The sequence below is a fragment of the Brachycentrus maculatus genome, unplaced genomic scaffold, assembly GCF_059751285.1.
Source record: "Brachycentrus maculatus isolate JH-2025_06_01 unplaced genomic scaffold, ASM5975128v1 h1tg000483l, whole genome shotgun sequence".
Lineage (NCBI taxonomy): Eukaryota > Metazoa > Arthropoda > Insecta > Trichoptera > Brachycentridae > Brachycentrus > Brachycentrus maculatus.
Genome location: NW_028281230.1, coordinates 380,754 through 392,500, shown reverse-complemented (window position 1 = coordinate 392,500; position 11,747 = coordinate 380,754). Strand labels below are relative to the sequence as shown.

The window sequence follows — 11,747 nt, the reverse complement described above, 5'->3', positions numbered from 1 at the left end:
GAATCGAGCGTACTAATTTTTACTGGAAGCAAGGATTAGCTTGAAAATAATTTTCGTGCATTGTATAAGCAAAACGCTTGACTTCTTAAATTATTATAATCATTTTATGCAAATATCACTATTTTGAAAAAGTAACTTAAAATAAAAATGGATAGTATTACAATTGTATTTATAATAAGGCGTTGACATTCTAGCTAGACGGACACGATGAATTAAAAAAAAGTTTTAATGTATTGATGAGAACATTCGCAGTTAATTAAATATTTCTAGCTTTTTTTTTTTGAATTACCTAACGTCCAAGTGACTCTGAAATCTAGCTACGGCTTATGCAACACCGTTTATCATGTCCCTACTCAGGCTTCAACTTTATAAGTTTCATAGCCTATGCCTACTTGTGAGTGGATTTACTCTTTATGTTTAAAGTTACTATAATTTCATGGAATTCATGAGTGAAAATTCTAGGCAAAAACACTCGCTAAAACTTTTTCTAGCGGAAACATGATATAGACATTTTAAAGATGAAGCCGTCGCTCAAAAGAACGACTCGATTCTAAAAAGCGGTTCATTCTCGTTTTACAAGCGAGTGAAGTGAACGAACGGACGGACGCGGAGGTTACAAAAACTTAGCTGAACGACAGCCAAACCGCGCTAGTTATCCGGATAGCAGAAAAGACCGCGGGTAATTCTCGTTCAATCAATAGAATTCGGAGGAGGGGCCCACTCGCATCTCGTCTGGCGGGAAACAATATCACGGGGACATGCAGCGATATCGGTCGCGGTGCGGCCGCGGCGGACCGCGCGGCGGATCTTCGACCGAAGCGCTCCAAATGTACCAGGCGCGCATATTTTTAGACAGGTGTACGCGACTGATGTCATGCGAGTAGTAAGTAGAGTTCGCAACGATAGCGAGAATGTTCATTTATTCAAATAAATGCGGTCATATTATGCGATAAGTATATAGATAGTTACATATTATCATAGAATACTTAAAAAATTAAATATCGTTAACTATTAATTAATTCCTTTTAAATAAAAAAAATTGCACTAAGAAATTATAAGTACCAATAACAGAAGGTCTAGTAGTATTCAATTTCCGATTTTAACGTAGGTATTAATTTACATAATTGAATTTGTCCCATATCGAAAGTTCCAAATGGCAAATTGACAAATCGCTCTAGATTAAATCCTATTTAATACTAGGATTACACATTATTGAATGGTATGGGTCATTTTATACTAATAGCAGCCGTTAGTGTCAAGAGATCGTGAAAGGTTTCCAATACTAACTGATCAAATAACGTAAAATTAGTTTGTTAGACAGAAATAAGGAGATAATTGATTTTGAATTTGGGAACATTGAAACATCATGTATTCGAAATTCATTCAAAATAATTTTAAATTCAATTTATACATTCGGGGATAAGTTTTGTGATTACTCGTTATTTTTTAAATCTTTCTTCTCACTCATACTCAACCTCCCGGGATCATGTCAGACCACCGGATGGCGGTACAAGGGGACCACCTAGTACCAGGAGCGCATACAGAAGAGTAAGTATCGGCCGGCTAGACGGCGGATTCAGTATAGGAGGGAGTGTCTAATTAATAATACCTCTCTGGCCTCACTCGCACTCAGTTGGGCGAGAGAAACGATCAGAACGATGCGGACGCTGCGGCGTTCTCGGAAGGTCGGACGCGGACACGGATTCAGTATCGAGAGGTATCAGGAGACAAGAAAATAAGAGAGAGAAAAGGATCACCTTTAGGCGGCCAGTAACTGAAATCATTTTCATTTATTTATTTATTTACATAGATCACTAAATGATCTGATGTAGAAAGATCATATGCATAATTAGTACGCAAATATGACATTTCGTGTGGGTTATTTATTGATGACAGTCTGTAAATTTTGAGAAAAGGAATAAATAAACACAGACGACTAAAGGTTCTATGCAGGTTACCTATGTATGTGTTTGTGAAAATTAACCACAAACAACAGTTAATGAACACGGTCCAGAATTGTTTTAATATAAATAAATAATACGCTAAACAACTAACATAAATTGCAGTGGAACTGCATTTGAGATGAAAATTTCCTGAATTCCTCTATCTCTGCCGTGACGTTCAGAGATCGACATGAAAAAAATACCAGAGCAACATCAATATCAGAAGACTAGCGCGTACAAGAAAACAGTTTGCGATCTCGAAGTTAGTGCGCTCCACCAGGACCGCATAAATTATATTATTTCTATTACTATTTCTATGACTATTGCTCATCTAACAATTTTTTCTAGTATAAAAAAAATACATTTCTTTTTGAAGAATCAAAAATAAAGTTAATAGTTTATATTATAACTACATTCAAAAATATATATTTATACATCTCAGAGAATTTACAATGTTTTAGAAGCCATGAACAACCAAAAAATAATCATTCGCATGAAGAAGCTGTCCCTCCTAGTATTAGGAGGTCATCGAATCGGGAGGATAAAACGGCTTCTCGATTCGGTTACATAACGGTTCTATAACGAAACATTTTAAATATATTACACAAATTTTGCGGATATAAAAGTCGATTGACATATCAGGTTACTTTTCATGGGAGGTAAAAAAAAAACTCGTTTTCTTGAATATTGATTAACATAAAACGGTTGTTTTTTTTTCTTAAGTAGGCAGAATAATTTTTAGCATGATGGTGTTAATGAGGATTTATCTGGATGTATATAGTGCGAACATTTTATAAATAGTTGAAATTATAGCTGATGGCCAAATACACGACAGCGTTCATACAAAAATACAAAAGCAAAAAAACTAAAATATTTGATATTATTTTTTTAAATTATTTTTAGCGCAAACCTTTTAATGCAATATACACGTTGATTTAAAGTCCCGAAAATGACTGACCCAATTTAACCAAACATACATACATATATACAAGGCTTTTTTTTAACTAAAAAGATCCCGGAACTATTTTTCAAGTCAAGCTTTTTACTGAAACAAATTACATGAATTCAAATATCGTTTAAATAAAATTAAAAACAACTCTTCCTATCGTTTCAACGAATTAATTGTAATTCTATAAGCGCAATTATTATTTTTTCGTTGAATTGGTTTTTAAAATTATAATAAAATAAAAATATCTGCCAAAATAGTTGCCGTTCCACTGCGTTACATAAAAAAACCCTGCATATATGTATGTATGTATTTCTAAATTCAACTAATTGCGTAAAAACTAAAAAATAATACATACAAGTAAACATAAAAAACATATTTGTTTAAAAAAAGTTTTATGCACTGTGTGATTTTCGATAATCAAAATGTATATATTAATTTAATGCGATCGTAGTTTTTACTTTTCATTGGGTAAAGAGCAGAGGAATGTCGGATGCTGCAAGGAATGTAGTGGAAGGGGGGATTAACGGAGGCGTAGCGGGATTAAGCCGCGGAGATGAGCGCCACAGATACCGCCGATACCAGGCGAGCAGAAAACTGCGGCGGACTAGAGATATCTAAAGCTAGCTCATCTCCTACTTAGCGAATGTTTCGTAGAGATTGAAAATCATTATTATTTATAATTTAAATTCACGGCGCTTAATTTTACTCGTTATTAATTGATAAAATATTACGGATTTAGTAAAAAAATATTTTCTGTAGATAACCACAATTTTTTTTAAATAGATATTTAACAGTCTAAGAGAGTACTTAATTATATTTTATTATGAAAAATATGTAAAAATAAAATTTGTGCCAATTAATTCGCCTTTTTATGACATTTTCAAGCTGATGACATTGGTTATTGAAAGAAAATGTCAACAAACAAGGCGAAACAATTGTCACAAAAATTACAATCAGTGTTTGATTTTGATATTTGATATAAAATTAAAGATAGAGTTCTACAAATTAAACACCAAATCTATATTTAAAAAATACCTTGTTTCATTTTATTTCAATAAATTGCCAATAAAATATATTTTATTCCACCTTTTTAACATAACTATATTTAGGGTTGTTTTTATGATATTTGCTAGGCTCTCAGAAATTCGTTGATCGCGAATATCGAGGTCCCACGGCCTATCATTACATTCCGCGAATATCTGTTCATAATTTCAAGCTAGTATTATATATACTAAACGAATGAATGCTCCCGCATAACTGGCTGTGCTATTCCATGCCCCGAACCTCGCTGTGATAATATGTGGTACCGGAATTGCATAAACCTTCCAAAGGTACGGAAGTCCGCGGTGTAGGGTCAGCTTTAATGCTCGTTCGGTGGACACTTTGAATTGTGACGTAATAACCACCGAATGAATGAATTCAGAGGAGATTGCAGAACAGATTTATCGGAAATTGTAAAATTACGGTCGGATAAAGTCAGCTTTATTGGCGTTTTGGAAGCCTATCTAAACATCTAATAGAATTTCTTCAAGCGAATATCATTCATATTATTGGTAAAAAAAAGTATCAATCATTGGTCAAAAAAGATAAATGACATCAACATTTCACTTAATTGTGTAAATAAAAACAAACTTATTTCGTTATTATGATTTCAGTAAATAAACCGATAAATTTTGAATTTTGTGATATTACAACCAAAAAAATTATTGTTAAATTCACCTGATTTGCTCACTTTAAATTCATGTACATTTTGAATATGATTTAGTTATAATATGTGCCGTCTACTTACGCTATTTTTCTAATTATATTTTTATTTAAAAAAAATGCATTTTAACTATGACTTTGCCTGACATACAAAATATATATTAATGTGTGAAAAACAAATATATTGTTCGTATAAGGCATAATATTTCACTCTGAAGAAACATCAGGTTTAAAAATATTACGTAAAAGTATACGCTAAAAAGTTTTTTATTTGAAATAAAGGCATAAAATCCAGTGCATTAGCGATGCATCGCATACTCTCTCTGACGAGAATATTTTAAAGCCAAACATAGGAAGTAATAAAATTAAAATATAACTAACGTACAAACAATGAACTTTTATACATACGTATTATATTTTCGTGCTTTATGCTCTCCTAATAACATGATGGCGTACGAACCACGGATATGTATGGAAAATAATTAAAGTAGAGAACTAAGTAGTAGTGAACACACAAGATCAGAAACGCTTTCACGTTTAAAACAGCGGGTCTAAAAATAATCCATAGGAAGATTTTAATGGTTCGAAGCGAATGCTTCGGGTTTATGTAATCCTGGTATAGAATTTTGTTATTGATGAAGAGTTTCACCTTTTTAAAGAGTTTCACCTTTTTTATCGGTCTGTAAACCAGGAAATGATTGTACGATAAATTTTGAATGCTAAAAAACACAAAAGCATGTTGAGTATGTTAAAAAGGACCCAAAGAAAGTGTCACGTGTGCAGTCATACAACTGTATGATCAACGTGTCGAAAAGACACAAAATTCATGTGTGAAGTGTGCAACGTCGCTTTGTGTATACATCCATGTTTCAAAGATAACCACACTAAAAAAACATTATGAGTCATGTTTTGTGTTTCATCTGTGTATTTATATGTGTTTTCAATTACTTTTAGTGAAGTGAAGTTTTTTTTTTGTTACTAGTGTACGGATATTTTGACACCGCAACCAATAGTTGATGATACATGATATAATTATACGATTTTTCAATGAAAACTTCGAAAAATGGTAGGTTTTAATTTTTTTTACCCGATTATTGTATCGAAGTTGTCAAACGTAATTTTTAACGTAAATTTTTATTTTAAATTTTTATAAAATAACTCACTCGGTATAAGTTTGTATATTATACCAAAACTAACTACCTTAAAGGTTAAAAAAAAGTCTTGAAATTGCTGTCAGAAAAAAAATTCACGTTAACCCCAACAAAGGTCGAAAAGCAAGCAAGCCGGAGTATGAACTCTTGTTTTGTGTAAATATTGTACCTTCGTGCCCTCTGGTCGCGGTTTCTGCGGTGATCCGTTGCCAACTCGGTCGGAAAACCGGCTCGCCAAACAACTTAAAACGTCACAACCAACAGTGACTAATGTTTGTCAACTGAGATGAGGGGTTTTGATTAAACCATGCCAGTTCCCGGCCTCTGGGTGTTTCTGTAATATTAAACTACATCATTTTTACTTAAAGGAGAAAATATGAAACTGTTTACATAGTTTATTTGCTTCGACTATCTGTTAAACGGAGGCAGATTTACATACCACATAACATACATTACTAGTATTTACAATAGTTTCAAATGATGCGTTATTATGAAAAGAAAATGTTTACAAACACAACACTGTGGAGCGCTCTGATTTCGCAATGATTCATTGATTCTAGGAAAGATTGATGCTTCGAAATATTTAAGTAAAAACATAATAAGAAATGAGAATAGACGGTAAATCATGGGACTTTCTCCGTTCAAGATGGCACGAGAGCCTTCGAATGGCACAGTACCGGTTTAGCATCGATGCTTTAGAAAGCTACCTTTTAACTGCACAAATTATGTTACCCGGGTTGATATTACTTTTTAAAATAATTAATATTCATGTAAACGTGAAATTAAATAAAAAGATAATTTTTTAGACATATTTAATATTAATCAAAAAAAAATACAACGCTTGACAATCTGTCGATCTTTTGTAAAATTTTACTACAAACATACAATTATTTTCAGCTTTTTCATTGTGAAAAAAAATAAAACACCCTAAGTAAAAATTTCAATGAAACCACAAAAGCGTATACCTAAATTTAAGTCCACCTCCGTAGTGTAATGGTCAGCACGCTCGGCTACCATACTGGAGGTGGGGGGGGGGTTTAATAAATATTAGTGATTTTTTCACCGTAATATTTATTCAATAAAACCCTGGACTGGTACCTGAAGCGGAGGGCTGATCACCTTTTTTTCATGTGTTAATGATCAAGATAACACTGCGTTTAAATGATGCAGTGCCCTATGCACCATAGAGTGCAGATAAGGGTTTGAATGAAAAATGAAAATTTAAGTTTAACAAAAAAAACAACAAATTATCCCAGATTTATTAAATAAATTCACAAAATATGTTTCTCCCCAAGTTTTATTTAAAATGCTGCTTATTGTTAATTTATGCACTTTGACAGCTCTAAAATACTCATTAATTTATAGAATACAAGGTGATTAATAGCAGCGACGAATGCAGAATAACTTTCTCTCCTTACAAGAAAAGGAATATGTCAAACAAAACTCAAATTTGGGCAACAATCATAATAGAATAAATATTTTGCCATAGGGTATCGATGCTACTTACCAAAAGGTCATACCATTATAATATATCAGTTGAAGAGATCAAAAAACCAAACCAATGTCGTGCTTACGAATTGACAGTTAACAAAATAAAAGCAAAATATTAACAATACAAAAATGACACAGAAAACATTTAAAAACGCCTGACAAGACAATGATAAACAACATGTGTGCATATGGGAAATTGACTTAAAAATTAATCTTGTTACGAAAAGTTCATACGAAAAAAACAGGTGAGCACGTTCTTACCTCCTTACCCTAGTCCATTTAAATTTATAATTTTCTCTTATAAATAACCAAAACTCTATACTTAAATATCAACAAAAAAAACAACTAAATGAAAATGCAATAGTTTATTATATGCTAATATAATTATAATACCTGTCTAATTTGTATGGCTCTATTTTTACAAAATATTATTTAAATGGCATACAACATTATCCATCTTATTTATTGATTTGGCATTTAATTTGTAGAACTCCATTTCAATTTATGTGTAAATTGTTAAATCGAACACAGATTTTATGACCCTACTAATTTGTATTTTATTGTTAAAAAAAACATAAAAATTAAAATTGTGACAATTGTTTCGCCTAGTTATGGCATTTTCAAACGAATGTTCATTCAATGAATGACATTCATTTGAAAATCCCATAGCTAGGCAAAACCATTGTCACAATATAAATTTTTATGTGTTTTTAAACAATAAAATATGTACAACTTTTAGGCTCAAATATTCTGTGTTCGATTTAAAAATTAATACATAAATTACCCTTCATTGAAATAAATCACGTCATATAAACGAACTAAATCAAAATATAAGACCTACAGTAATAAATAAATTATACTCCGTAGAAAAAGAACCAACTGTAGATTTATAGAATAAAGAAAGTAAATATTTAGAACTGTACACAGCCAGTAAGTGATGAGATGTTTGTAATTATTTCTAAAGACATTAATATAAGATTACTCAATACAAAGAATAAAATAGTATGAAGCAATTTCATCTCTAACCTTACAAATGATTTATGAAAGGAGAAACAGAAGAATAAATATAAAATAGAAGGAAACGTTTGCAAATAATTATGGAAATTAAAATTTTCAATTAGCAGAAGTGTATTTCAAGTGTTTGCTGGCTCTTTCATAATATTAACGAGTGCGTAAGATTTAATGGTGAAGGAAATAATAAAAGTTAATTAATTTTCATACGAAAAATGAAATGATGGCCATTAAATGAAATGGTCGGTAATATACCATAAAAGAAATACAGATGATTTTGCTTATTTATATTTAAGAAAAGATAAAAAAAACACGAAAAACACATTAAAAATATAACACCACGAATGCACATAAAATTCGTCATATTGTTCCACTAACGTCATATGGTATTTTATTTATTGTTTCGGCATTAACTTTGTGGTAAGACATGTTATAATAATTAAAGAAAACACTTTGTTTTTTACCACTTGAGTTTTTATTAAAGACTACATGTTTCAGAAGTTAAACTTCCATCATTCAGGTCTGTATAATAACATATGTTATTATACAGACCTGAATGATGGAAGTTTAACTTCTGAAACATGTAGTCTTTAATAAAAACTCAAGTGGTAAAAAACAAAGTGTTTTCTTTAATTATTATGTCATATGGTGTCTTATAAATTACGAAAAAACAAAGATTCGCGTGTTTTAAGCTGTCTTTTTTTGCATGCTATTGAACTATTATATCTAGCTTTTTACCCATTCAAATTTGCAAATGGAATGATATCTAAATGAAACATTAAAATTTTTATCATACTCCAGGATCAATTGCTTGTACGTAGAGTTTTTCGAAATGAAATGTAGACTAGCATAAATCAGACTGATGGTATTAATGCTTATCCATATCAATATTCAACAATTAATATTGAAAAAAACACTGAGATCGCTTTAGTAAGTCATTTATATCGTGGTGTGTCCCTTTTGTCATACAATTTGACTTTGACTTGAGCTTTGATCTTTCCTTTTTTCCTTTTTTCTCCCTCCCGTCCCTCTTTTAAGTATTTTCACTATCTTATACTAACTAAGGTAAAAATACCTGTTTTTGTTTAATAATAATAATTTTATGTAACCTAATAAATTTATGTAACTGTTCTGTAAAATTTCCAAATGAAAAAGAATAAAATAGAATTCTTGAATTTTTCCGTACAGTTATTATTTTAAGCGTTATTTAAAAACAAAAAAAACACACAACAGTCAAAACTGGGCAACACCATGTAGAATCCTTTCATTAATTTTTTACCCCTTAGGCCATAAATACTCGAATAAGTGAAATTACTATGTATTCTTTTCAACATAGGTAAGATACATCTTTTCTTCAATCAATCAGCACTCGGTATCAAGTGAGGAAACAAGTAGTGGCCATTAATCATACAAGTGGATATCTTGCGGCTTATAATATGGCAAGTCTCTTTTGTACGGCGATATTCTCGAGAACAAGATCCGAAAGCTTGTCTGAGGGTCATTATTTATTACTGACCTTTATACAAAAGTTCGTACATGGAAATATCATGTCGCTCGCTCCTTTCAAGAACGTCATAAATCAAAATACTTGATTTTTCAGGAGAGCGTTTTTAATGTTAAATATTATAATACAATATATTAAATATAAATATGAAGCCATTTTTTGAACTTTTTACTGTGCAACAGATCTTTTTAAGTAAAAGCTGAAGGTTTTTTCTCCATTTGAAAAATATTTAGTATATTTGAAAAAACAATTAAACAATACCTTTTCTTCAAAATGCAAAAACAACACTTTCTGCCCTGTAGCGGGTAAATATTAAGTTAAAAATATGCTGCCTTTGCTGGGATATAGTACATTTTCTGGGCATTCCGAAAACATGTACAACTGAAAATTGTCGATTTTTGATTTATGACGTTCTTGAAAGGAGTGAGCGATGTGTCCGACATGTCTTTACTTGCGAATAATAACACATTTAATTAGTACCACAGTAAGAAAGAGAAATCATTTGATTATAATATTGCTTGGTTAAAAAAATATATAAAACTAATATTTGAATTTAATTTAATTTAACTATCGAATATTTTAACACATAAAAGGATAATATGCACACGTATACATGTACAAAAATAAATAATATTTAAATATATATATATACATATATTTATATATATATATATATATATATATATATATATATATATATATATATATATATATATATATATATATATTGTCCGCCTCTGTAGTGTAATGGTCAGCACGCTCGGCTACCGTTCTGGAGGTCCCGGGTTCGATTCCCGGGGGGGTCAAATAAATATAAGTGATTTTTTCACTGTAATATTTATTCAATATTACCCTGGACTGGTACCTGAAGCGGAGGGCTGATCACCTTTCCTCCGTGTGTAAACGATCAAGATAACACTGTGTTCATATGAAGCAGTGCCCTATGTACCATTGGGGTGCGGATAAGGGTTTTATTATTATATATATATATATATATATATATATATATATATATATATATATATATATATGTGTATGGATTTAGACGAGATTAATACAATTCCCTCGTCAGTATGTGGATTTGATATCCATATTCTTAGAAGTGCGCTCATATTACATTGGGTCAAACTGTGATTGTTCCACAAATCTTCACGGACCTCGAAATAATTATCTATTATTCCATTGTCGACAAACTAAATTCCCATAATTACTTGACATTCAAACCCGATGGATGGAAGCAGATATCATTGTCGTGAATTTGTCACTTCACAGAGACGCGTTTGAGATAAATATCTTTAAATTGGCATTTGAAAATTAGTTTTCAACATAATAAATGAGAAATTTTAATTTATGGCCTTGTTGTTGAGAAGCTTAGATGATTTTTTAAATCGTAAATAAAATAATTGTAGGTAATTTTGATCTTATGAAGTCATCATATCTGTGTGAAGTAAAAAATTTCTTTTCAATTTTAAAATTGTTTGTTTTTACTATCGTAAACAAAGAAAATGGCGATGAAATATTTAACTTTTTTTTTCAAATAGCTCTTAACTGATTCATTAAATTCAAAGGTTGGGGTTTTCATTTTAATAACTTCTTTTTCTCAGAGTTAAAAAAAAGCGTTATATTGCTTAATTGTTTTTATATAGTTTAGTTTTTGGTGCACTTTTTTTAAAAAATATTTAAAGATTTTTTTTTAATTTCTCTCGTAATTGTACTCGTTTGGGAGTGTTTTTGTAAAAACATGCTAGTTATTACAATGTCGTTTTTATAATTATATCGTATTATACTGCAACAAGTAAAAAATGTTAATTTAGTATTAAACATTTATTGATTGATAGAAAATTAATGGAAACAACGAAAAAAAACATTTTTTTTTACAAAAAATCATATAAAATATCTACAAAAAACTTAGAAAACTGAAAAATAATAGACTAAAAAATAAATTTAAAAATAATAGACTAAAAAATAAATTTAAAAAAATTTATTTTCGTATC

The 11,747-nt window shown here is 30.5% G+C and overlaps 1 long non-coding RNA gene across 1 annotated transcript in view; it reads right to left on the bottom strand.

The window, feature by feature from the left end:
- Window positions 1-11,747, bottom strand: part of LOC148302057 (uncharacterized) — a 241,050-nt gene that overhangs the window by 209 nt on the left and 229,094 nt on the right. The gene's annotated exons all lie outside the window — the stretch shown is intronic.